Source organism: Uranotaenia lowii, chromosome 2, assembly GCF_029784155.1.
Source record: "Uranotaenia lowii strain MFRU-FL chromosome 2, ASM2978415v1, whole genome shotgun sequence".
Lineage (NCBI taxonomy): Eukaryota > Metazoa > Arthropoda > Insecta > Diptera > Culicidae > Uranotaenia > Uranotaenia lowii.
The window spans coordinates 297828166-297856075 of NC_073692.1; the positions used below are offsets into that span (position 1 = coordinate 297828166).

A 27910-nucleotide genomic window follows, 5' to 3' on the forward strand; every position below is an offset into this window, starting at 1 on the left:
TTTTTTCGTGCATAGATAGGACGTACTAAACCATTTAAAAAGACGTATGTTACTAAATATTCGAGCGTTTAAACGGTTATTTCCTCAAGCAGGTAAATTTACCCGAAAGTTCTGCTCCCATGTGCCCCAAAGTAACGCCGAGTGAGTGTAACCGTATCAAAACAATACAGTTGGCTATGAAAATAGCACTTCTCCAATCGCTGATTGACCCGTTTAGGGTGTCTGCTTCGATTTCCATCACTTCAAATGTTTGAGTTCGTTCTTTACATTTCTTCCGACGAACCAAAAGCTGCATCATTTCTCTAACGAAAAACAACTAACACCACGTATCCATGCCGAAATAGCTGGCAACTACCTTGTCGTTCAACTAGGTACAGAAGATTGGAAAAGGCGTCAAATGAAGCCGGCTGGAGGTCAAAGCTCAACGGTAAATAAACAAACATTCACCGTGGTTTATTATTCCGTTGCCATTCGGTGCAGCAACATGCCCAGGCCAAGCACGGTTGATGATGAGCCATGCGTTAAAGCTCTGTCTGATCTCACCGTGTAGTTAGTCACAAATTTACCTCGTCACCGCACCCGATTACTATCAAAATAGGTACAATGCGATACTGGGTGTAGAGAACTTTTGGTGACTCTGAGGTCAACTAGGTTATTTTTGAAAGTGAAAAACACATCGATTGACTAAGTACTAACGATGACATCAGCGATGGGTGGCGCTTGGTCAAGAATTCTAGACAAGTCGTTGGTAGTTTAATCATAAATGAATAAATTCTGAACTTTTGAAACAATACAAGATAATACACCGTAGATGGATTTAACCAGTCTCTTGTTCAGAGCAATAAACGCAAATATCACAGTACCTACTTCTGTTGTGTAGAAAAGTTTAGCATTTTTTGTTTATCGACTCTCGACACGACCTCACCAACTTGAAGCTGCTTAGTTAATGTTTGGTCTGGGTCTGAGTTTGTGAAAAAAAAACAAAAAAAAAGCCATCGGTAGTCAACCACTTGAGTCAATGTCGTTGGTGAACCTACTTGTAGGTAGACCAAATACTAACTCAGCTGTTTAGGCATTCTCTCGCTCTCTGCGAAAATTTCCCCTAAAATGCTTTGAGTGGAATGAAGAATTCTCTGAGTGTTTCGAGTTCCTCTCATGAATGGAAACAAAACTCCGATAACTCACCGAAACGACTCAAGCCACTCAAGCGCATGCGATTTGTTCTCACCGTTTATTTCGTCTCTCGCCGAGAGACTTAAGCGAGAGGTCTCTACCAGTTCATCAGGAAAAAGCCGGTATTTCGATTCGGAGATTCGGTAGGACACATTTTCCTGGCACGTTATGATTAGTTACAGTGCCGAACGAAAAATGTAGGTTGATTTATCTGAAAACGTTTAAATTATCAAATTGTTTTCTAAGTTTGAAATCTTCAGTAGAGGGAAGTTGTAATTCGACACGCACTACCCAACCTACCAAAAGTTCGGATATATCACTTCAAGAACGAACTCATAAGTTCACATAGAGCTGTACAAAAGTTGTGGAACTTTTTGGCTGTTTTAAATAATATTTCAAGGTCCATGGACAATGATTCTGGAACAAGCTTCTTCAAGAAAAATTCAATTTTTAACAAGATTCAAGATTTTCGTACATTGATTTTCGGTAAAGCTGCTTTAAGGCTAAATATCTCCGAACGGCGAAAAAAACGCAAACTATAGAGGATTAAACAATCTCTTTTGAGCTATCCTTCGAGTGGTGAAACGATTACCGACTCACGTCAGGCAAGGTCAGTTTCGGTGATGTCATTTATTTAGTGACACCAGTATTATCTGTTCAGTAGAGTAACGCATCTAGGAAGGATTTAAATTAAGCCGACAAATAAAGAAGAACACACGTAAATCAAACACATTTCTCCCGGCTCCGAGATTCAAACGAGGCAAAAAGGTAACCTGCACAAATCGGAAACCAGATCCAATCACTTGAACCACCACTCGAGGAAAACATATGCTTGCTCGTGGTAGATTTGACTCAGGGGAAGGCGAACAAAAAGCAAAAAAAATGTATAATCGAACCGCTTATCAGTAATTGAATTTGCCAGCTGTTCCACACCTTGTCGGAATTGATTGTAAATACCAGTTCAATGCACCCAGATGTGTTTGATTTGGTTGATTTTTTGTGCTGTTTTTTGGTTAACTTTTTGGGAAAAAAAAGAATTTTCGGAATTATTCAAAATTCTAGGTTGTTGTGATTAAAAATAAGAATATTAGGAAGTTTTTAAGATTTTTAAATAGAACTTTTACGATTATGACAAAAAAATAATAACAATAAAAAAGACTGCACATTAGGGTGGCCCAAAATTGTACTATGTATGGGATGTTGGGGGCTCAAGCTTCAAATGATAGCTTAGGGTATAAGAAACAATATTTTATATGGCAGCGACTCAGAAAAATAATTTTTAGAGGTCGCACTGGTTCGATTTTTGGAAAAAGGCAATTTTTTCGACATTTTGTCCTAATAACATTTTCAGATCTTGAAAAAGTATCAAACATGTGTCTCTAATATGTTTAAAATTTTCTTCATAATGTAAGTTTTAAATTTAAAATTTTTTGGGACTGTTTTGGACTCTCAATTTGTATGTATGATTTTTTAAATTACGCAATACTATGAATTTTTGTGAAATAATCATTGTTCTGAAATGAGATATCATTCCGTGTGTTATGGAACCCCCAGCAGTGAGACGTGCTAACGGGCATAACTACTCAATTTCTCACTTCTCACTGCTACACCGTTATTGAGCAATAAGAGAGATCCAGAGCGCCGAAACGGGAAGGAAAAAACAAACGGCAATAAAAATCATAATTTTGCAACCACCAACCAGTGAACGTCGCGTTCTATAGCTCGTCCGAAACCCCCAATAAGGGAGAAACAAACCGTTCCCCCAGAGTGGGAAAGTGCACTGCAATTCGGTGCAGTTGTGAAGATCCCCTCAGTGTTCATTTCTAACTGGTTTTACAGTCCGCCAGTTCGAGGGTGAAGTGCATAAATGCAGTATTAAACAATTATAATCCATAAAAAAGTGTACTTTGGATTAACATTTTCTATCAACATTGAATTCAAAAGATGCGCAACGTTATGATGTGCAACTTTGCAGAAGAAAGTGTATAGCTATTACTTGTCGTTAAAAAGTTATTCAAGTTTTCTGAGTGAAAAAGTCACAAATTTCAAACTTTCGCTGAAAATTGCTCTACATTATGATATAAATGAGTTTCGAGCAATCTAAACTTCTGATATCAAACTTTTTCATCCTTTTATCGATCCTTCAATCAGCAGAAACAACCATGAATAGTTTTTAGATTTTTGTTTTAAATTTATTTAATGGTTGTAGCCATAACACATTCACCTAACCGTCACCCAAGTATGGGTAACACGACCTTCAATCAATAAAAAATCTAGAAACTTGGAATGGTTCTTTCTGGTGATTTAAGGATCGATAAAAGGATGAAAAAATTTGATATCAGGAGTTTATTTGGTTCATTGATTGCTCGAAACTCATCAACATCATAATATAGAGCAATTCTTAGCAAAAATTTGAAAATTGTGATTTTTTTCCACAGTGAAACTTGAATTACTTTGAAACGACAAGTCGTAGCTATACACTTTCTTCTGCAAAGTTGCACATCATAACGTCGCGCATCTTTTGAATTCAATGTTGATTAAATAATGCGTTATTCAAAAAATCATACATACAAATTGAGAGTCCAAAACAGTCCCAATAAATTTTAAGTTTAAAACTTACATTATGAAGAAAATTTAAAAAATATTAGAGTTACATGTTTGATACTTTTTCAAGATCTGAAAATTTTATTAGGGCAAAATGTCGAAAAAATTGCTTTTTTTCAAAAAACGAACCAGTGCGAACCTCTAAACATCATTTTTCTGAGTCGTCGCCATATAAAATATTGTTTCTTACACCCTAAGCTATCATTTGAAGCTTGAGCCCCCAAAATCCCAGACATAGTACAATTTTGGGCCCCCTATCATTAAAAATCAGGCTAACATATAATAGCTGAGTGCCTTTTTTGGTCACCGTTGTAAAATGTTATGTAGCGGAGATATTTTTTTTTATTTCATGCCTTTTATTCATATTTCCTATCATCTGACCAGCTTTCACACGTTAAACTGACGAAATATAGCGTTTTTCAAATATGTGATTCGGCAGTTGTTTAAAAATCTATCTTTTTGGACTTGTTTTATTCAAACTTGTATATTTGAGATACTTAACAAAGCCTTTTGCAAAAAATTCTTCATAGTAGTTCTCGCGAAGTTAAGCTAAAATGTGGCAGATTTCTAATGTTCTCGAGGCATAAGATACGCAAGAACCGTTCTAGAAACTTGAAACAAAATATCGATTTCTATAGAAATCTTCATTTATGTTAGTCCTCTTGTCAATTAATTTTGATAGAAAGAACATTAGCCCAAGTTGCTGACAAACATTACAACATACGAAATTCCGATGAAATTTCATACCAAAATGAATTATACATATTTTTCCAAGTATAAGTTAAAACGCTTTGCATTCTTCAACAAAGAAGTAAAAATAAATAAAAAGATATCAATGATTGGTTTATCATAAAACTGTTTTCAGTAAAACTGGATGGGATATACAAAATCTGACAAACAATTCGAGTTCAGGACGCCAAAATCTTCTAAAACTGATTATGATTAACATTGATAGAAGATTTGAATCCAACAGAGTTTGAAGTTATTGAGTTAAGGTTGGAGTAAGGACGAGCAAGCACTGAATTTCTATTGAGTTTTGAACGGATCTGTACAAATTTCTGCCTACTGAAGCATCCAATTTTCTGTTAAAACCAAAAAATCAGGAGTATTTCAAAAAAATAAAGGAAAAAATTGGGCTTATCAGGTAATCAGGCAGGATCTACAAAAATCAAGCAAATCCTGAAAAATCAGGCATATTGGCATCTCTGATCACCACCAATCGACTAGGTATTTCAACCGATCCACACAGGGGAAAACGATGTAAAAAGGTGATCAAAATTGTTTACGCCAAAACGGAGCGTTTTAGACCTGTCTTCGGGACATTTTACCTACATTCAAAGCACTTTAAAATGAGCTTTTGATAAAAATGATTAAATCACCTAGCAGTGAGATAGAAAAATTATTTTTTGTATTTTTCATTTTAGAGCACTTATGTGTTTGGCAAGTTTTTAGATTGTAAAAAAATGTAGCAATTTTGTTGAAGACGTCAACATCGTAGAAGCTAACCCAAAAAAGCTAGAAGGGTTCAAAATAAAAAAATATTTTTTTTTCAAAATTTTCAGTATTTTAACGATATCTTTCCAGACCGAGGTTATTCGAGCAAGATATGTTTGAAAGAGTTTTGAGTCACTTAACATCGAACAGTTTTGTGGAACACACTTAATAAAAATTTCCAGACTGAAACGAGTTAGATTGGAAAAACTATGAAAAAATAGCTGTTTTCCAACACCTGTATCTTTCTAGTTCGGTTGAGTTCGGTTCATTTTTTGGTTGCATTAGAATCAGGCAGGTTTTAACGTTGTAAAAACATGGAGTTTACAATGTTAAGTCGTTTATTTTGTAGCTTTATAAGTGATTAAAGTTAGCTATTTTCAAGGAATCTAGAGGACAAATTCCAAGTTGATTTGAACTGACAGTTTGCAACCGTTTTTATTTTGGTGAAACTTTAGCCAAATCATTCTCTCGCACGCGTATGACGTTTTTAAGCCTCCATTGACGAACCTTATCATCTACCTTTCCGCTTACAATATAATATACTTGATGAATTTTTTTTTCGGTTAGCTAATTTAAATGCAAAAAAAAATTCCTCTAGATTCCTTGAAAATAGCTAACTTTAATCACTTATAAAGCTACAAAATAAACGACTTAACATTGTAAACTCCATGTTTTTACAACGTTGAAACCTGCCTGATCCTAATGCAACCAAAACATGAACCGAACTCAACCGAACTAGAAAGATACAGGTGTTGGAAAACAGCTATTTTTTCATAGTTTTTCCAATCTAACTCGTTTCAGTCTGGAAATTTTTATTAAGTGTGTTCCACAAAACTGTTCGATTTTAAGTGACTCAAAACTCTTTCAAACATATCTTGCTCGAATAACCTCGGTCTGGAAAGATATCGTTAAAATACTGAAAATTTTGAAAAAAAAAAAAATTATTTTGAACCCTTCTAGCTTTTTTGGGTTAGCTTCTACGATGTTGACGTCTTCAACAAAATTGCTACATTTTTTTACAATCTAAAAACTTGCCAAACACATAAGTGCTCTAAAATGAAAAATACAAAAAATAATTTTTCTATCTCACTGCTAGGTGATTTAATCATTTTTATCAAAAGCTCATTTTAAAGTGCTTTGAATGTAGGTAAAATGTCCCGAAGACACTATGGGTCTAAAACGCTCCGTTTTGGCGTAAACAATTTTGATCACCTTTTTACATCGTTTTCCCCTGTGTGCGATCGTGCAAATGGTCGATTGCTTGGGGTTTGCCGCTACTTACAGTCTATGTCAGGCAAATAGAAATTCGCTGTAGCATATTTTTACTATTCGACAGAAAACTGAGCACTTTTTGAAAAGAGTTGTAATCGTTTAAAATAAAAACTCGTGCCTGAACCAAACAGAATCAACAAAACTATTGTTTTATAGATAAGGCATGTTCAGTTTGGTGAAATATGTAAACCTGTTCAATGCAAATCTCTCTCAAAGACTGGAAAAAAGTTTTAATAATGATCATTTAAACAAAATGTGTTAGCTACTCACTGGTCGGTGATTCAATCAGGCCAATTTGACATTTGAGCACTTTTTTAATTTTTTTTCTGTTTTCCAGCCCTGCCTTACGGTCATATGAAGAAGCAATTTGTACTAAATTTATGATATTTACTGCTTATGTTCTGTCTTTCTTTGAAATCTCATGTTTCTCTAATACTCCCCATTACCCTTGAAAAGGTGATAAAACCACCATGGAGTGAATTGACATTTTTAAGTTGTTAATAGTTCATTTTAGAATTATAAAAATTGTTTGAAAACAGGTTTAATATTTTGAATCGAACTGGACACAATAAACAATATGGCCAATGTTTGTAAAGTATTTGAGTCAAAAGAATTGAGATACATCCATAATTTTTGTGTTGCTTTTAGAAATTTTGCTGACTTGTATTTAAATTTTCCGGTGAGAAGTGTCAAATTGATTTTCACGTACTAAATTATTGGCTTAAGCATTCAATTGACATTAGTCTATTGACTAATCCAATTGCTTATAGATAAATAAAAATAAATAAATAAAAATAAATAAATAATTAAAAATAAATGTCCTGTAAATCCAAACAACATGAATTTAAAAACAATAATAATAATTTTTTGTTTGACATTATTTATGGTCAACAGTTAGCGATTAGCGCTTTTAGCTTGAAGCGTTAACTTTTTCAGCACATTTAGCGTATTTAACTTTAGTTTTGTTGACACTGCCTTATTTCAATAAGGCATTTCCCCACTTGTCAAACGAACAGCTGATTTCTCATGTTTACTATTTTCCTACCACCAGATGGTAGGGTAAAAACAACAACAACTCTACACATGTTCAATGGCCAGATATTAACGAAACTAAATTGGCGGTGCAATAGTTATGTTTATGCAAAATTTTTATTTTTTTTAACTACCTAAAATTAAATAATTGTAGACATGAAATACTTTGAAGGTAATGTTGACGACATTATGTAATGTTAATTTGAAAAAATAATTTCTTTTGAAGAAATAATTGAACAGTGCTAATCTCCCAAGTTCAAAATGGCGACCAGTAGATGTTTTCATTTTTTCAAAACAAAAACAAAAAGCTACCCTACCACCATCTGTCTCAGGAAATACTCTATTGTCGATTTTTTGAAAGCTGGAAAAAATGACGTTTTGTACAAAATTCGGAAAAATTCTATTTTTTTTTCTCGGAATGTTGCAAAACAACTTAAAATCATGCTATTTACGAAAAGTTTTGTTATCATACGTGTTTTGGCTCTAAGCATTGAAATGAAAGATAAATACAGTCAAAAAAGATTTTTTGTTAGTGATCAGTTTCAGATGACATTTTTATTCTTTGATCTGGGACCTAAGAGCATCTGTATTCGTGGTCTATTCTTGGGTCTAATTTATACAAGAATTGAACCAAAGAAATTAGATCCGATCCAATGAAAAAGCTGGCAACTGCACTCGTGTTCCATTAACTGTCAAACGGTTTAGAACTGCGTCAAATTGGATCCAAATCTCATCAGTTTTGGATCAATCCTTATACCAGCTCTAAAAAAAGTTGAGTTGAAACTGGTATAATGGATCACCAGTGCGGTTGCTCGGGTCGGAATTTGGGTCTAAACCGGCTGTTTGGACCACGGATACAGGTGCTCTTAGGGGCACAAAATGGAAACCAAAAATGTTTTTCATGAATTTTAAATTATAAATGATAATTCATCTATTTTATGATAGTATAAAACTCAAACATTATGTCCTAATGTGTTAAACGTGCAACTAGAATTTAACTGTGGTTTGATCATTTCCTCTGTATCAAAATTTACAATTTATATTTACGGCTTTAGCTCCAGCTGCAAAACTAGAGAACCGAATTTAAAAAATAGCGTCATTTTGAAAACGTTGTAATCGCTGGTATATTTTTATTAGTATAGCTTTAATGGCGTCGAAAAAATTGAGATAAATACAAAATTGTTCGATGAAAATGAAACTGCCATAAAAATATTCTGCTAAAGCCTTTCGTATCTGGATCTGCTTTTGTGGGTCAGTTCAAATGCCCAATTAAGCTATACAGCAGGCTTCCGCTCCATTTCTACCTTTTTTAGATCGTTCCCTTATTCAACCAGGTAATGCCAATCTGAGTCCAAGGTTTGTCACATTTATACCCAACGACGAAACGAACGAAAAATACTGGGTTATTTTGAATAAAAATGACAAAAATATCTTAAGGAATTCAATCCTGAGGAAAAATTAAGAAAATGGAAGATTTCTGTACATTAAAAGCTGCAGCCAAACTTTATGCAAAATTTAATGAATGGTGTGCTGAAAATGTGATTGTACAAATATGGTACCTATTAAATTTGAATAAAGTAAAGCTCTCTAATGCGTTGTATTTCATTGTCTGAAAATTTAAAAAGGATCGGTCAACTAGTTTATTTTTTTAAATGTTTTTTCCGTGATGCAATTTAAGTCGGGACTGGTTTTAATTTTTCAGTTAGCGGTGCCGAACACTGCATCCAACTAAATCAGAGCGTTATCATTTCCTTTGAAGTATGTTTTGTTCATCCGATGGACATACAATTCAAGTAAAAAAACGCATTGAAGGGTTCTCCCTTGTCTCCAACCAACTTTTCCCGCTCCATTAACATTAGATAACATTACATTTAACAGTATATATAAGTTTTAAGTAACTTTTGTACTAATATTATGGTAAATAAATTTAAATCAATTCTTTAATTTGATTCGGCTCGGATTTTAATTGGAAAAAAATCAATGGAAAGGGGATTTTAACCCCTTTTGTTTTTTTTTTAAATTTTAGGACGTCTGGGGTCTAAAAAGATTTGAATATTTATCATCAATTTTTTAAAAATTTAAACTATAATACGCGGGTTTAGATTCGCAGTTTTGTTTGGGAAAAAAGCCCAGATGTGTTTGGACCCTACCTTTTTTTTCGTTTTTTAAATTTTTTCATGTCTTATGCGGTGCAAACGAAATTTAAAAACATGATACTTACTAAACAAAACTTCTATGGCTATAATTTTGTTCAAGATTGAAGAGCATATAGAATAAGGAGTGTGTTCGAAAAAAATGCAACACTTTGTTTCGTGCATAACTTTTGAATGCATGGATGGAAATTGATGAAATTTTCAGTGAAGCCACCTAGTAATGTTATGTGCACGTGTGTAAACCTTAGTGTCAATCTGTCAAGTGGTTTTTTTTTTAAGATAGTGTTCAATACAGAAACTTATTGACAAAATTTCTTGGGTAGGATCGAGAATAAATCAGGAAAGTTCCAGTGGGAGACCCACAGCAGAAAATCTACCAATTATTCGACCAAAGTTCATATGGCAAATCGTTAAAAGAGTCGTAGAAGATCTAACTTGAGCTAAAGTTATATTAAAAGTGAATATTATTGATTCCATGATGTTAAGGAATGTGAGAGGTTCTATCAAACGTAATCCGAAAATTGAATAGGGAAACTTAAAAAAAAAATCATCTAGCTGACTAGTGAACAGGCCATTTTTACAAGGTGCTGCCCACCGATAAAATAAACAAAATACGGTGGTCAAATCGTGCGCAAAATGTTTGGACCGTTACTGGGAGATATTTTGAAAAAAAATATCAGAATGGACAGCAGAACGAGTTCTTTAGCAGGAACCTGGCAGGTTTCCAGCCTTAAACTCTTCGGACAAGTCGCACCTGTATTTTCCGAAAAAAAAATGAAGAAAAATGATGCATAGCACTTGAAGAGGCTGACGATCTGTGGGAGCTGCAAATCAGTCAATGTTTCATAGCGATTGACACGATGAATGGCTATATATACAAACACAATAAACAATATACAAAGAAGACTGCTTCCATAAAGCGAGCGTTTCCCTGCATAGTACTTCAATAAGTCCCACAGAGTTTATTCTCTGTTTTGGTTGGATCTGGAATTGTGCCATTACGCAAAAACCGTGGTGGAGTGATATAAAGTCAAATATGTTGTTTTTGTGCCGAAGGAGGACAATCGGCTAAATTTGTCATAACTTCGACCAAATTAAAAATTTTGAATTATTTTCAAGAAATATAAAACGTAATCAAAAATAGCCTTGATTTGGAAAAAGGTGGTTTATAGTATAAATTATAGATGGCGCGAGTGGTGCTCAAAAATAAAAGTCGAAAAACTTCTTCATTGGACGCTATCTCAAAACCACTTTATAAAATCTCACAAAAATATCCAAATGTAAACATTACATTACTAGGCAGCTTTGCTGAAAATTTCATCAATTTCCATCTATGTATTCAAAAGTTATTCATAATAAAAAGTGTTGCATTTTTTTCGAATACACTCATCAGAGAGAAAAAGTTTAAGCATCTCAAACAGAAAAATCCGTACAATGTTCAGAAACATAGTTATTTGCGATAATAATAATTAAATTTAGAAAATGTTCCGATAAATTGATCTACATAAATTATTGGAATTTGTGAGAATATTTTTCGGGGTGTCCAATACCTTACCGGAAGGCAAAGTTTCGAAAATTTGAACTTCAAAATGGTTGTAATGTCTCTTGAATTTAAATTTTTGCAACAGAAACGAAAATCGGAAAATCAGCACTATACCCCAAGTAAGTAAAAAGAAGGATTTATATGTTTTCATCTACAAATAACCTTCATTAAACTCACTCGCTTAAATCGTGCTGTAGAGCAAGATCAAAGACACATCGTCAGGCGGATAAATTTTCTACGCTTGGATGAGTTCAACGCCTAAAACCGCCAATCTTCAAAACTGTACTCTAATCTGTTGATCGAAAAAGAGGGGGGAAAAAGCTTCCATATATTCCCCGATTAGTGCTAAAACACTAATCATTTTTCCTTGTGAGTGACTTCTCATTCGAAACAAAAACGATTCATCGGAATCGCACCTCCAAGTCAGATTATTGTGTTCGCTGGCACTTCTCGGTAGTTTTGTTTTAGGACCGAATTTCAGTAGGTAACGCTCGATGTTTCGATTTCAATGAATTAAAGGCCTGTGCCTGTGCGACTTCACACATTCGAGTGAATCCGGTTGGAACGGATCGAATTTTGCATGCCATTTTTCAGAGGGCTGGTACCGAAAAAATATGGACACACTTTGGGAGTTTTTTTTTCATGTTAAGGAAGATTTTTTCTGCGAAGATAACTCACTTCCGATGCTATTTCAATAAACAAATGCTTCATGTAGAATTCGACTAACTTTGGTCAGATTTAGCGAGTGACGCTGGATTAGAAAAAAAAACAAATGTCAACAACTCGCCAACAGACAGACCAACAAAGTCATATCTATAAACAACTGGAAGCGTCATCGCGTCGATTCCAGTTTCATCATTAGCATCCCCTCGATGCGATGGCGTCATTTTTTCGTCATTTTTCGTCATTTTGTTTTGTTTTGAGTAGTTTGGTTCCAGTATGGTGACATTATTTCTTCATTTTATGGATCGTTCTTCACCAATAATGTAGAGTGAAGAATCCACTGCTAATTTCAGTTAATTACCTCACTTTAACATATAAACGCTGGGTTACGAATCGAGAGGAGTTTGTCTCATTTAGGCTTCGATCATTGCTATTGGCCATTGAAGAAAAAATTGTATTCAGATTTCAAATTCAGTTTCAGATTCAGATTTCATCAGATTTCAGATTCAGATTTCAGACTTCAGATTCAGATTTCAGATTATAGATTCAGATTTAGATTTCAGATTTCAGATTCAGATTTCATCAGATTTCAGATTCAGATTTCAGATTCAAATTTCAGATTCAGATTTCAGATTTCAGATTCAGATTATAAGGCTATGATCATTTAGTATCCGGGCACTTTGTTTCGGTGATAGCTACGTTATTAGAGCACGGATATGCAAAACATTAGCAGCGTTGTGTTGGTTATGAAAAGGACTATCTTGCATATTTTTGCCAGATTTTTAAGTTAATGTGTGTTTGAGATATAAACGATGCAAAAATACACGGTAAAAATCTTTTTGCACAAATTTGCGCCTTTTGCGCCTCGAAAACTCTTCATTTTCGACTTAAAAACTCATAAACTGTTGATTTTTTTCTGATTATTTTTTGGACCGAATGGTTAAGAAGTATAATCAGTCACTCTAGAATCCACACGAAGTTCAAACCAAGCATCGGAATGGAACTCTTGATCTTAAATATGGTAAAAATTCTATGGTTATTGGGGAAAACTGAATGCAGACCCCTTAAATAATGCAATTAATCCATTTCCGTCAGTCAAAAAGTGTTTTCCGACTAGTAGACACCTAGTAAATAACTAATAGTGAACAGTTCCTTAGATTGCAACATGTGCAACCGGTTTTTACGCAATGTGACAGATGTGTCCTGATGGACGAAGAAATTTATGTTAAAACCGGATTTAAGAGATCAAATTTTTCGAGATGCCTACTTATGAAAAGGTTCCAACCAGATTCCAATTGCTTTTTCCAGGTGAGTTTGTGTAAAATATCATGATTTTGCAAAGGTTTTGCTTCTGTGGTAAAAATATTAGATCAATACATGACTGACACAAGTGTGCAAAGATAAAAAAAAAGATTTAATGAAAAAGTAAGATTATTTCTTGAAATCATTTATAAATATATTTTTTTATATTTTTATATTAAATGTCATATTAACACCTTCATTTCCTCCATAGAAAGTTTTTCGATCAAATGAATAGTTTTTAAAATACAATCGTTTGTATCTGCCCGGATACTAAATGATCATAGCCTTAGATTCAGATTTCAGATTCAGATTTCACATTCAGATTTCAGAATCAGTTTTCAGATTCAGATTTCAGATTCAGATTTCAAATTTAGATTTCATATTCAGATTTCAGATTCAGATTTAGATTCAGATTCAGATTTCAGATTCAGATTTCAGATTTCAGATTTCAGATTCAGATTTCAGATTCAGATTTCAGATTCAGATTTCATATTTCAGATTCAGATTTCAGATTCAGAAATCAGTTTTCAGATTTCAGATTCAGATTTCAGATTCAGATTTCAGATTCAGATTTCAGATTCAGATTTCAGATTCAGATTTCAGATTCAGATTTCAGATTTCAGATTCAGATATCAGATTTCAGATTCAGATTTTAGATTTAGATTCAGATTTCAGATTCAGATTTCAGATTCAGATTTCAAATTCAGGTTTCGGATTCAGATTTCAGATTCAGATGTCAGATTTCAGATTCAAATTTCAAATTCAGATTTCAGATTCAGATTTTAGATTCAGAAATCAGATTCAGATTCAGATTTCAGATTCAAATTTCAGATTCAGATTTCAGATTTAGATTTTCGATTCAGATTTCAGATTTCAGACCCAAATTTCAAATTCATTTTACAGATTCAGGTTTCAAATTCAATTTTCAATTACTTAAAAATTGTTTATCTTGAAATCAATCGATCTCAAGAGCTACAGCTGACACGTATCCTCCAACATGCTTGTTTGCTTATCAAATTTGCAAAACCATCACATCGAGATCCGAATTTTCCATTCGAATAGCTCGCCGTACATATTATGTTTTCCCGCTTCGATTGAATTTGCCGCAATTTAGACGATTGGATTCACGGAACAATAATCATCATAATCGACAGAGAGAAAAACCAAGCCAAAAGAAAACACAACAACACACCAATTAAATCTTCTTTCCATATGCCTGTACTCACTCTCGCCACTCACGTTTTTCTTTTAGTTTTTATTTAAGTGGTCTCAAGATTCGCTCGCGACGAATTTCCCATCCCAAACCCGTATAGTGTCCACTATACGGAAAACAGATGTCTGTAGATTTTGGTTTCGCGTTTTCGAGAAGCGGTCGATCACTTTTCATCTTTTCCTCAATTTTTCACCACTCTTCTTTCCCGATTCCTACCTTCTTTCAAGATTCTGTGCACATTTCGAGCGGATCACTACCGCGTTTTATCTTCCTTTTCTTCTTTCTTCACACATACACACGTCGAATTCCTTTATACATATAGCGACATCGTCGCCAAAAAATCCGTTGCTCCCGCAGTTGAAAAATATTTTTAACTTTTCACACATATTTTGCTGATGCCGTTGGGTGAACGCAAAGCGATGGGTCGAATTTGAGGGAAAATTTAAACGTTGTATTTGCCCACTCTTTACATCACCATCATCTTCATCATCATCACGGACACGGTGTTACACGGCGGGATTTCTGTTTGATTTTGGCCCGAACGTGAACTTGCCTCCTTGGCTGGTCGGGACAGTGGCGTCGATTATAATGAATCTTTTTGCGATTACGGGTGAAGCGATTGTAAGTCACTAAATTGAGCTTTAAACGAGGTGTCGAGATTATTAACTTCTCCCGGATAAGGATCCATAATCAGAAACAAAATCCAGAATCAAGATCAGGATCGATAAACGATTCAGTACTAGAATCAGAATCAGGATCAGAATAAGAATGAGGATCTAGAATCAGGATCGGCATCAGGAAACAAGAAAACAATCTTGAACCGGATCAAGATCGGGATCAGGTTCCACGTCAGGTCAAGTTTGAGTTCAAAATAAAAAATAGGATGAAGGTCAAAATCAGGAACAGGATTAGGATCAGAAAAATGATCGAGATTGATTCTGATCCTGATAATTTTATCCAAATCCTGACTATCCATCTGATTTTGAGTTGACAAGAGTAGGCGTTGCTTGAATAGGAAGTGCAAAGTTTTTGCTCCTGCCAAATTTAATAGCGAAAAAGTGGAAAATTCGTGAAACAGTATAAAGTGAAAGTTCGAATCAAGCATCGTTCCATCAGCTGCTTCAACCTGAAGCCCAAGCTCCAAACCATGCAAATTTTCGTTCTTCCCGGAATTCTGTCGGCAAAGGCAAAATTTGGCAAAGATCGGTTCTCCGGATGAACCGAAGTTAACCATTACCGGGCTTAGAAAGGATAAAAGCTAAGTATTATCTCCATGTCATTTTTATAACAGAATTTCAATTTACTAAAATATCGTAATTCAAATGAAAATTAATGTTATGTGTGGATATCTTAGTCGAATATCTATTATTAGTAAAATTTGGCCATAAATTCATTATTTTCAATGAGCATCGTTGTATTCAAGATATTCTAAGATATGAAAAACCTTTTAATTGTTTTAATTGCTTGGAAAGTTGATGAATGAAACAGCATTGAATTGTTAGTAAATCACGAATGAATAATTTCTCTAAAACGTTTAGTTACAATGCACTATCAACTGAATTGGAATGCTTAGTTCACCCAAATGCTTTTTTGCATATTCTGCGGAGAATTACATCACTGCCCAAGCAACCAAAAGTTCGGATATCACTTAAGGAACGAACTCATAAGTTCACATAGAGCTGTACTGCCGCGCGCTGCCGGCAAGTCTGTCCCATATGCAAAAACAACGAACCGAGAAAAACGGCCTTAAAGATTTTTATAAACTTTCGTGGATTCCTCGGTTGAAACTTTACCTTTTCTATTTCTTTCTTCACAGATATTAAGATAATTGTTGTAGAATTTCGTCCAATGTTTTTTTGCTTTGGAATTTGTTGATGCAGAGGAGAAAATAATGATAGGACAGCTTTGCGAGTATATTTCGCATGCACATTAAATGTACCCGCAAAGCTGTCCCATATTTGGCTTTTCTTTTGTCAGTTGATCATTTGATTCTCTCTATCTGCGCTGTATTATTCACTTTACTGGTTGTTTATTGATAAAAAAAAGTTTGAAATGATGTTTATGACATGTTTAGATAGTCAAAGATAAAGAAAGTTTATCTTAAGAATTGAGTGGGTCTAAAATAAAATGAATAACAACGTTCCATGAATAAAACAATCTGTACCATCATATTTTGGAACGTTTTTCGGTCGATTATCTTTTTGGAAAGACTATAAATACCTTCAAGTTAAATTAATGCTGAATCAGAAACAGCAAAGTATCTTGGCTGCAAATATTTGATGAGAAAAATCAATTCAATATGACTAAAGCGTGTCGCACACATTGTATGAATATTTGTAAAATTAACGTAAATTAGAGGAGCAATTTTGAAGCATTCTGTATAAATATACATATGGGACAGCTTTGCGGGTATATTTCATATGGGACAGACATTACTTGGTATTTTTTTCATTTATGTGGATAACAAAGTTTTGAAAATTTTTAGTCTAAATTGAAGAACTAACTGTTTTTGAACGATTTTTGAGATAAACTGAAAAATGACGAAAATGCATATGGGACAGTCTTGCGAATAGCGGCAGTTCATTGAAGTATATTCTTTGATTGAGTTTTGTGAGAAATCTGGGATTTCTATGCCATTGATAAACTTTGTTAGCTTAGCTTAGCTTGTTTGACTACTCATATCCACCTTAAATCATTGAATCCGAAGTTCTACAAAGTATGTTGATTCAATGAATATCATTCATCATAACGTTTAATTTTCATAGCTATAATTTTTATTCAAGCACTTCGAATTCCATGATCGCTAGCTTAGCTAAGCGAAACAAGTTTCACATCGCCAATGGTTGCTACTCCGTGAGTGATCCAAAAAAAGTCAAAAAAAATTGTGCTTGGGATAAGCAGAACATTCTCGATGCGTAAAACTGATGCTCTACCTTTTTAAAAAAGATCAATAACTGCGCCGGCCACGTGTTAGTAGTCAATGGTCATTGAAATGCTTTGTTATATGGAGGTTTTTAAAAGCCAAGATTTAACAGCTCCCATCCCCTAATATCTATCCTTTCATCGAGATAACAAAATATGGAAAATTTCATTTGGATTGAACCACTCTAAGGCGACCCTCAAACGCCATCAAAGTTGATTTTTTTTTAAAAAAGGTAAAAAATTTCATTAAAAAAATCATAAATAATTGTGACACCACTGTAAAAAAAATTTAAACTTAATCGAATTGAGCATTTTAAGCTTAAAACAACTTTTTAGAAGACAACAAGTAGTTTGGGATTGAGCGAAAAAACTTGTATGGTTTTGTTCTGTTGCGTTTTTTTTTTCTTTTTTACCACTATCTGCGCACTGTTTTTCTTGTGTATTTTTTGTAATTAATTTAAAATATGTTTGTGTTATATTGTTCACAACTATCTTTTACAATTACATTTGGTTGTTTATGTATCCGTTGGCCTTTCATTCCAACTGTGGTTGAAGCATTGTCATCCAATAATAGTTTCAACAGAGTCAGGAACCAAATATTCGATGTATTAATAATGCTGCTCAAAGATGACCCGTCCCAAATGAGTTTCTGATTTCAGAAGCCGCCTTGTCAAGTTTGCTAGTTCCATTTATAGTGGTTTGAGCTACACACTGTAATATAGTTAAAAAAAAATTGTGACCTAATGTAAATCTTTAATTTTCATATGTAATTAAACAATGATACATAATATCTGGCAGCACTGTAGAACTGCAGTTAGTAATTTATAAAGGTTGACGAATAACTATCATACAATAAAAAAAATCGAAGGTACCAAACCAATGAGAAAAGTGGTGAAATAGCATCCGGCATTATGATTTTACTGTTATCTTTCACTTGATTTTTTATGAAAATATTTGAAAAAGTAAAAGTAACTTGAAATACCTGTAACTTTTCACGTGTGTCAAAATGATTTTAAATATTCTACAAAGTTTTTTCTCAAGTTAAAATCTTCACGTCACATAGTTTGTGTTGTTCTGCGGTGTTGCCAGATTTAATAACGATTTTTTCGAAAAATTTTACTTTTTCCATACAAAATTTTTACTTTTTCGGCACAAATTTTTTATTTTTTTCCAGAAAAATTTGAAGGTCTGTGAGGGTCGCTTTAGAGTTATCCGAATGAGCTAAAACTTTGCCAGTATTGTTTTATCATTGATTGGATCCAGATCGGGGCGTTGGAGCTAGGTTTCAAGAAAGGTTGAAAATAAGTTGAAGCCCTAATCAAGGTATTTTTTAATTTTTTCATATAAAAATGTAATATTCAATGTCTCTGTAGTAAACAATAACATTTCTAATCTATGGTGTGTTTGTAGAAAAAGTTTAAAAATGTGTAAGTATAACCTTTGCTTGAGCTATCGTCACCCCATTTAACAAATTTTGAACAGTGTTCCGAAATTGGAATAACTTATGACATTTTAAACCGATTTTTAAAAACAACACTGTTTCGTGCTGAGCGCATCGTAATGCATGTATCTTACTGGAAAAAATCTTTTTAATGTGTTGATATTAGTTCCTACATGACAATTTTATGTGGTGTTGTATGTATGTCAATATCGAGAATTTTAAAATTAAAACCACAGAGAACAGACGTACAAGCTAGCCCACGAAACTTGTGTGAAATTTCCAATGATCGTTTTGAACCATTTTTTGTTTTTGGCTGGGCCGCCAGATGTCTCCAAACACATCCACCAAAGAGAACTGTCAAAACCAATTGAGAAAAAAAAATTTTTGTCAGATTTGGACAGGTCGTATGAACTGTTTGGCATGTTTCAAGAAAATTGCTTTTAATATTTATTAACACTTTCGTCCGGTTGCATAGTAAAAAAATATCTTGAACGTTAATCGCTATTTTCTTCAAGCTAGTAGTTCTAAATTTTGAACAATGCAATAAAAGTAACCCGCTTCGAGATGTCTAGAATCAGTTCTGATGGGTAAGACTCAACGTCAAGAATGTTCCCCTTAATTGACTGGATATTGTCGATTCGTCCTCTGACGATAACCGCTCAAGAAGTACAAAAACTTATTTTAAAAGTGTTCGTTATTTCAACTGCTTCAGTAGTGCAAAATTAAAGGAATGAATAAAAGTTTATCACCGGTACTTTATACGGTTTCTTTATTGACTTTTTTCGGTGAGTGAAATAACTTTTTTTTTAAATTTACGTTACGTCTCGGGTTACTATGGGGAGATCTAATGATGAGTGAAGGAAAGTAACCCGAAACGTTAAGTAAATTTTAAAAAAAAAGTTATTTCACTCATCGCAAAAGCCTTTTCGCCTTTACGCTTTTTCGAAAACTGGGAAGTTGAAAATTTGATTTGTAACTTTTGAACAGCGCACTAGATGACACATTTTTACGCCATTTTTCAACGTACTTTTTGGATGTCAGCCTTTGAAATTTTACACACTTTTTTGAAGATTTTTTGTTCGAGCTTGTACGTCTGTTCTCTGTGTAAAAACTAAATATTTCTGAGGAATAGCTTTTTAAGTAAAAGATGAAGTTATTTGCCAGCTATCATGTGTTAAAAATTGAAATCGATATCTTCAATATAGAGATTCATCCAAAACAAACATAAACATAACATAACAAACAAAATATACTTATTTAAACACGAAAGTTCCGCTGACTAAATCATTGAATGAACGCTCCTCGCAGTTAAATTAAAAATAGTTGACGACTTTTTTTAAATTTGCTGATTAGCAAAGTTAATTAGCTAAATTAGCGATTAGCAAATTTTCATCGAAAATCAAAAACTCAAAAACGTGCTTGAGCGATGCTATTTAGAATGTTTTTTTTTTAAACTAAAAATTGCGATATGTATTACGATTTTAAAAGTATTGTGGGTTTAATTGTATGAACAGTAGGTTATAAATAGTTTTAAAATCAGTTTTTGTTTTTCAGTTAGGTTGGTTAGTTTATTAGTTACTAGCTGATTTTACCCGGCCTTGCTCGGGTTCACATAAAATATAAATCAAAATGAGTAGTTTGACTTTTCAAAACTTTGGAAGCTTTATATTCATCATAATAAGACATAAGTCTTTTCAAAGTTTTTATTGAGATTATTCACTGTGTTTATCGTTTTCACACAATTGAAAAAATTATGGTTATGAGATTTAAATTTATAAAAACTTTCAAAATAATTTTCTTTGAATGCTTATTCATCGTGTCACAAAAAAACATTTTTTAACCCACCTATTTCAGGAGCTTAAATAAATTTCGCCTTATATTTTTTACTTTCAAATGACATATTTGTTTTTATTTTTCCAATCTCCCATCTAATAAAAATCTCTTCTGGAGATCATTTTACTGTACAATGGTATATTCAAGTTTTATTTTCTTTGAAATTTCTGAAAAGACCTCCGAATCTTGTTGAATCATGTTAAAGTAGTTCATGTTTTCAATTGTATGTTTGCTTTCTCGCTTTTTAATTTCTATTTAATTTTTATGAGTACTTATTCTTAAATGTTGAAAGTTCCACTTATAGTTTTTTGAAGTTATCGAAAACAAATCATCTGAACCGAAGTTACCATTATAATGTTATGAAAAAGGTTTTTTTTTAGTTTTATTTCAATATTTCTATTCTTGGACACAATCATCCCATTAATTAATGTGAACTCTTCAATGTTAAAATTTTTAGGTATCATTTGTTTGAATTCGCAGTACTCAACGGTTCTACAATAAGTCTTCTTAAAATTGGATGGTAGAATTGAACACATTGATGACCAATTATAACTTAAAAATTATAAATTGGCCAATGATGTTGAAACTGAAAATATCAGATCCAATTATTTTATCTATTTTCTAATTCCTCGTTTTAATTCCCCGACGGCTATCAAAGCGTTGAAATCGAAGCCTTTAACTTAAAATTCTGAATCTTATTATTTTATCTTCCTCTAAGAGGGATTTTAAAAATATGAAAGTAGTTTTTTCTAAAAAGCTGGAATTTATGAAAATCTGTTAAATAGTTTTTCAGCACCCAGTCCAATTAGTAATTCATCTGAAGAAGTCAATTCACTGTCCACTATTCAGTTCATTGTATATTCTTGTAGACTCTCAAAGCACCCCAGCGCTTTGAAAACCACTACAATTCAATTCAATATATACTTTACAGGTTAGTTGTATTTTTCAATAAAAAATGTTAGCTCATTATTTCATCCGAAAATCTCGTACCGGTACCACGTGCTTTCAGCAGTAGAAGGTATAAAAAACACTCGCCAAAATTTTCCCTTTCAGATTTTAAATGCTCAGCAAGCTTTGATTTTCTTTCAGTACACATGAACTCTGGATGGTCGTTTCTAATGCCCGACAGATTCCATGGTGATGGTGAAAATAACCCCGCCAAAGGAAAAAAAATCGGTTGACAAAATGGGCGCCATGGCTTTTGGTTAGTGTGAATAAAACCGAAAGTTTTATGAGAGGGTCCTTTTTCTTAGGTGGGAGAGGCTCAGAACTATTACCACTGACCACACTGACATGACATTTAGAACAAAACTTCAACCATTTTCTGTCTAATTTTATGTTGTCAGATTTGCAGGTTCGCATTACCGACGGTAGGTGGCGAACCTGAAAAATTTAACAGAAAATGTCCTGTAGGAAAAATGGTCCTGTTTAACCAGATTTTATCGTAGAAATTGCGTGTTTTATTATTAAAGTTGGGTGGCATTTCCTAACTGGGATAACATTTCTTCAAATCGATCGATGCGCACTCTGGAATCGACATTGCGTACTGTTGGAAAAATTATCCAGAAAACGAAATCGAGTGTCCAGTCAGTATGGTCAGTGCTATTACTAAAACCTTACCATGGTACAACTACATGTATGTACCAAATTTCAGGCTGATCGGTTAAGCGGTGTGGATTTGTATAAGGTGCATACAAACAAACAAACATACATAGTCCAACTCATCTTTATACCTATATTAGGAAAAAGATAGTTATCAAAGATTGATTCTACTGGATAATTTAAAAACATCCAAATGCTGTTTCATCAAAACTAGAGATGATAGACAAAATAAGATCGACGAATGATTCGAGTTCAGAGCGCAAAAATCTTCCAAAATCAGTTATTAAAACATAGAAATCAAAAATGGTGTTCACATGTGTAGTTCAAGAATTAGAAAATATTGAATTGATTTAAAAAAAAAGAACTACCTGTGAAAATTTGTCGAAAAAATCTTTTTTTTTTTCATTTTTTGCGGTCGATCGATTGGAAAGTACGGTTTTTACATCTCTTTTTAATTTTGTTTGTGGCCATGATCTTGAGAAAAAAAATCTATATGCCCAGCATATAACTTCAACTTACTTAGACGCTAAATGATTTTTTTGAGCAATTGATATTCCACCTTAAATAACATTGAAATGAATACCTAATTGTAAATAAATATTGTCTGAAAATAATATTTAAGTTACGTTTCATGGTATTCAAAAATTTAAATATTGTACAAATCGGTTCAAAATCAAGAGAGATTAAGCGATCTTATGCGAGCTATGTCAAATTTACCTTCTAGATCCCAAAAATAAGATTTTTTGTCAGCGCTTTTGAAGAGTGTCTATAAAAATGTAATAATGCAAAATTAAAGATTTTATGAATTCATTTACATCCCATTAGGACGAATTAGGCTTAAATATTCGTTTCACCGTGTTTCCATACATATATCGCTTATACGTCTTCAAACGGTTATCATGAAACTGGGGAAGCTCCGGCATCTGCAATTAGTTCAGGATTCGAACATATCGTTCAGAAATGAGATTTAAAAATAAATGAATTTAAGTTAGGTGCATTGAAACCTTCGCCAAAGTCCAATCGACGCACGCCAATGCTCGCGGAATGTGTCGCACCGTGCTGTGGCCAGATTTCTTCTTGGTTCGAATTCTCAAAACCGTGATCGACAGATTCCGACTACTGAATTTTTTCTTCTCCTCGTTGAACTGCAAATTTATTCCTGGTCACATATTTTTTCATATTTTTTTTTCTTCACTGGTGACACACTGGTTAGTCAGCGGCTATGTAATGGTTTAAGCTCGGCCATCCACTAGCTCGTTCCATGGATATGGAAACTAGACGACCTCTCGCCGTCGTTGGCCGTTTGTTTACTTCCAGCTCCAGTCAGACGGTCTCGCTCGCGTGTGCCGATGACTGGTTTATTGCTCTGAACCAAATAACCCCCCCCCCCCCCCCCCCCGTTTGGATCTCCGGGCACTCAATATGGGCTCAAGACCAATTGCATTGCCACACTACCGCGTGGATTCTAAACAGCTGATTACAATTCCGTGTGAAACCGGCAGGTAGTTCACAAGGTTACTCAACCTCTTTCTTCGATTTTCTAAGAACCATGATGCACAAGAACTTATTCTGAAGAACTCACAATTCGGTCACCGAAATATCCACCCTTCGGAGGAAAAGTAAAACTATTCTATCATTCACCAACGACCTCGACGAGCGATTTCTATGATCTCATCGACTTCTATCTATAGAGCCACGCACACCGGTCCCAAACTTCACCCTTAGGGAAAACGGCTAGTAGAGTGAAGTTGACGTGGAAAACTTTTTCTCACATTGGGATGAAAATTTTCCGAAACCACTTCCTAATGCGGCATAAATTAGGCGTCGCACAACCACACACATACGCCTGCACGCACACACACATACACCACACTGCGAAACGATGATGAGGATGAATCTTGTTAGCACATCAGCAGCAGCAACCCCTTTTTTCCGTTGGCCCCGGTCGAAGAAAATTAACCCCCATATACAGTACTAAAGATAGCAGAATGAAGAAAGAAAAAAAAACAATAACCCGCGACAATCTCACATGTTTTGCCTGCGCTAGCCGCGATGGACGAAAAGAAACTGAACTGAACCCGCGGAACCGTGCTGCGCGGATTTGCGACTGAATTGGCGGTCGCGGTGAGTTCCCCGCGAAATGTACGATTCTGAACGGTTTTACGATGCGAGCAGCAACTGACGACAAAAAAAAACGAAACACAACAGTAGAAGCACACCAAAGTGACAGCAACTTGGTGCTGCCCCGAACGACGACGCGGTACAAAAATAGCTGCAGGCGAGTTCTCGTTTCCCATCAACAACAGTCGGTGAGTGTCTAGTCTAGCTGCTGGCCACCCGTTGAAGGCAGAGCCGTTTCGTTATTGTGCAGTGCAGCAAGCAAGCAAGCAAACAGTCTGATGATGGGAAAATTCTGCTGTTTGATCGAACGAAACAAACCCCGAGTCGAAAGGGGGGAAGATCTACGGTGAGAGAATGCGAGAGCGCCTTTGTTTTTCTTTTTGTGGGGTTTTGGTTACTTCTAGGAGGCTTACTGAGTGCCTACGCTAGTATATTAGTCAATGCGCGACGATGTTGCATGTTCTTGGAAGTGGGTACTGTTTTCGAAGAGAGCGCTCAAAGCAAACCGCAGGTAATCAAGGCACCCATTTCTTCATTAGGGTGAGCAAATCAAACATACATCTGAATAGTGGGACAAATAACCTTACGTCGTTGTTAAGTTCAACTGTAACATATCTCAACACGTTGTGGATCAAATACGGGAGATCTGGTTTTTTCGCTTGGCACGAGTGTGCTACACGCCGAAGCACAACTGAAATGTTAGAAATTTTATAATGACATATTATTTGACAAAACTCAATACAACACTTTAAGGAACTTAGAGAAACCAAATATGTAAAATTTTGTTCAGTGGTTTCTATTATTTTTTATTTTAATAGTATTCAGTCTCACACGACATAACTTGATGAACTATATTCCTAAAACTAACTAGGACTTGATCTAACCATCACGCTCGTTGCGACCCTGTCCGTCTTATTCCTACCGGGTTCGTAGCGAACACCTGTTTTGTAGGACAGTAGTCCGGCATTTAGCAACATGTTCTGCCCAGCAAGCAATAGCCATGTCTCGTGCCCGTAGAGAACAATCGGTCATATGAGAGCGTCATGTAAAGGTTAAACTTCGTGCGAGGGCTAAGTCTTCTCGACCGCAGTTGCTTGTGGAATCCAGAAGGAACGACTTCCGCTGATCATTCGTCGCCGGATCGAATGAACTCGACAATTAATTCCGAATCCGCACACAGCACTGAGTTCTATGCATAGTCGCCTTGATTAGTATGGTTAGCTTCTGCTGTGGGGTAGCGGCATTAGAATACTACCCCGGGGTCGCTGACCCATGTCGTAAGAGGCGACTAAATGCAGCAAAACTCCCCCCTGACCTACGCAAACGAACTCGGATTATGCACCCGGAACAAATCGGAACCATCCCCTCTTCTAATGATAACATATGCAACGGATGCATTATGCATTATGGATTATGCAAACGGAACTGATAGAAACCCCTCTTATAAAGACACATGCTACGGAAATGGACTATGCAAACGGAATCGACGGAACCCCCCTACGGATGAAGACATACGCAACGAACTCGGACTTTTCTAACGGAACCTATTGGATACAACGACCCAAGATTACCCAAAGTGTGCCGCTCATGGGGGTGTGAAAACGCCTCTATGCGAAAGACCGTGCTGATGAGGTGGAAGGCTGGCGGGTCGAAAATGTGTCAGTCGCAAACGGTAGCCTGTGGGGCACCAGGACGCACCCCACAGTAATGAAGTCCTTGCTGCGCTAAAGCAGAGCACTGGCGCAGTGGACCGTATATTTCCCTAGCTACTCGTGGGACTAAACATGAACATAAACAACAACACTTAAAACAGAAAGAACGTCGAGACAACTGATGTTAGCTCGGACGAAGCAGAAGAACTCAGACGGAGGTCTTTGCTAAGAGAGGACTCCTTAAGTCTCCTCTACTGAGCAAAGTAGTAAAGGAGCTAGGAAAGGAGATTGGCAGGGAGGTTGCCAAGGAAGCGGGAAGAAGCCCGGTCGCTGATGGGTCCACTGAAAACCTCAGCAGTTCCCAGCAAGAGGAGCAGGTCCCAATCGCAGGAAGAGGTGCACCAAGGGGCATCAAAAAATGTGGCCTTTGGAGGCAGCCGACATGGTCGACAAGATGCAGGAGTTTGTGCGAAGCACCAACAACGTGCACACGCACATCAAGACCTGGGTGCCGAAATTGATGGTGCTCCTGCAGAGTGCCGTCAAGGAACGAACGGAGTTGGTGCGGAAGGCCGAGGCTGCAGAGAAGGACCTGGAGGAAGCAAAATTGGTTGCTTCTCAAGGACTTTCGAAGGAGTCCAAGCCAAGAAAAACCGCAAAATGAGATCGCGACTCCCCCGTCGTAAACGATTCCTCCAAAAAAGGAGGGGCACGGATTATGAGGATGCCGACGGTGAAAGCAGTGCTGGAGGCTGGCGAATGGTTCGCAATAGGAAGGAGAACGTGAAAAGAAAGGTCGTTATGAAACCAGAACCACCCCCAAAACCCAAACCCTAAACGGGTGATGTCCAGGGGTGATGCGCTTATCGTGGAAGCGAAAGAAGGCACAAAGGCACATGTCAAATACTGTTGTGAAAGTGCATCGAAAGTCATCGATTCATTGGCCTGCATTATGCCGAACTGCCATGGTCCAATGAGTAGCAAGAGACGTCTCCTTGCGAGCGTAGCACTGTCGAAACTACGATACGGAGGAGCGGCCTGGAGCTCCGCGATAGAGGTAGAGCGCAACAGATCCAAATTACGGAGCACACATCGGTTGATAGCCATGCGAGTTTCCTGTGCGTACAGGACCATATCAGCAGATGCAGCTTTTGTCATCGCGGGCATGATTCCCATCGACATATCTCTGGCGGAGGATATGGAATGTTACAAAGCAAGAGCTGTTAGAGGAGTACGTAAAATTCAACGAGCAGCGTCAATGCTCAAGTGGCAGGAGCAATGGGACGCATCGAACAACGCAAGATGGACGCATAGGCTAATCCTGAGACTTTCAGACTGGGTAAATCGGAAGTATGGAGAGGTCAACTTCTACCTGACGCAGTTCCTTTCGGGTCATGGGTGCTTTAAGCAATACCTTCATCGGTTTAAGCTTATCAGCTCACCTTATTGCCCGGAATGCGTAGAGACGGAGGAATCGGCAGAACATGCTATCTTTGTCTGCCCCAGGTTCAATTCAAGGCGTCAACAACTTCAAAATTTGAACGCTGAAAACATAGTGAGTGAAATGTGTCGCGACGAACAGTCGTGGCGTGCTATAGTCGACGAAATCTCGCAAATCATGCGCGATCTGATAAGAATCAGGAAAGATGATGAACGGGTAGAGCGAGATAGTCAACCAAATTTGACAAGCTAATGGAAGGTCTTGGGCCGCGTATGACACCTCAATTCAAAAGCAACGCGATCTTAGGGCGAATCTGGACTCATACGTGTGGTGGGACTTAAAAGGTCTCACGTACTCAGCTACGATCTTTCCTGCAGCAAAAGGAAGCGGAGATACCATTCGGGGTGGTCGTGTCGGGATTCTAGCTTGGTAGTTTCTCAATCAGCCAT

The 27910-nt window shown here is 35.8% G+C and overlaps 1 protein-coding gene across 3 annotated transcripts in view; it reads right to left on the minus strand.

Annotated features, from left to right (window-relative positions):
• The window catches only part of LOC129744537 (uncharacterized), an 80595-nt gene extending 56182 nt beyond the window's left edge, over positions 1 to 24413 (minus strand). The window contains exon 1 of one of the 3 annotated variants that reach the window (XR_008736939.1): positions 24277 to 24413. The gene's annotated coding sequence lies outside the window, so the exon portion shown is untranslated. Of the gene's footprint in view, positions 1 to 24170; positions 24229 to 24276 lie in introns of those variants that run through there. The other 2 variants (XR_008736937.1, XR_008736938.1) reach the window with 2 other exon arrangements.
• Between the last annotated feature and the right edge of the window lie 3497 nt (positions 24414 to 27910).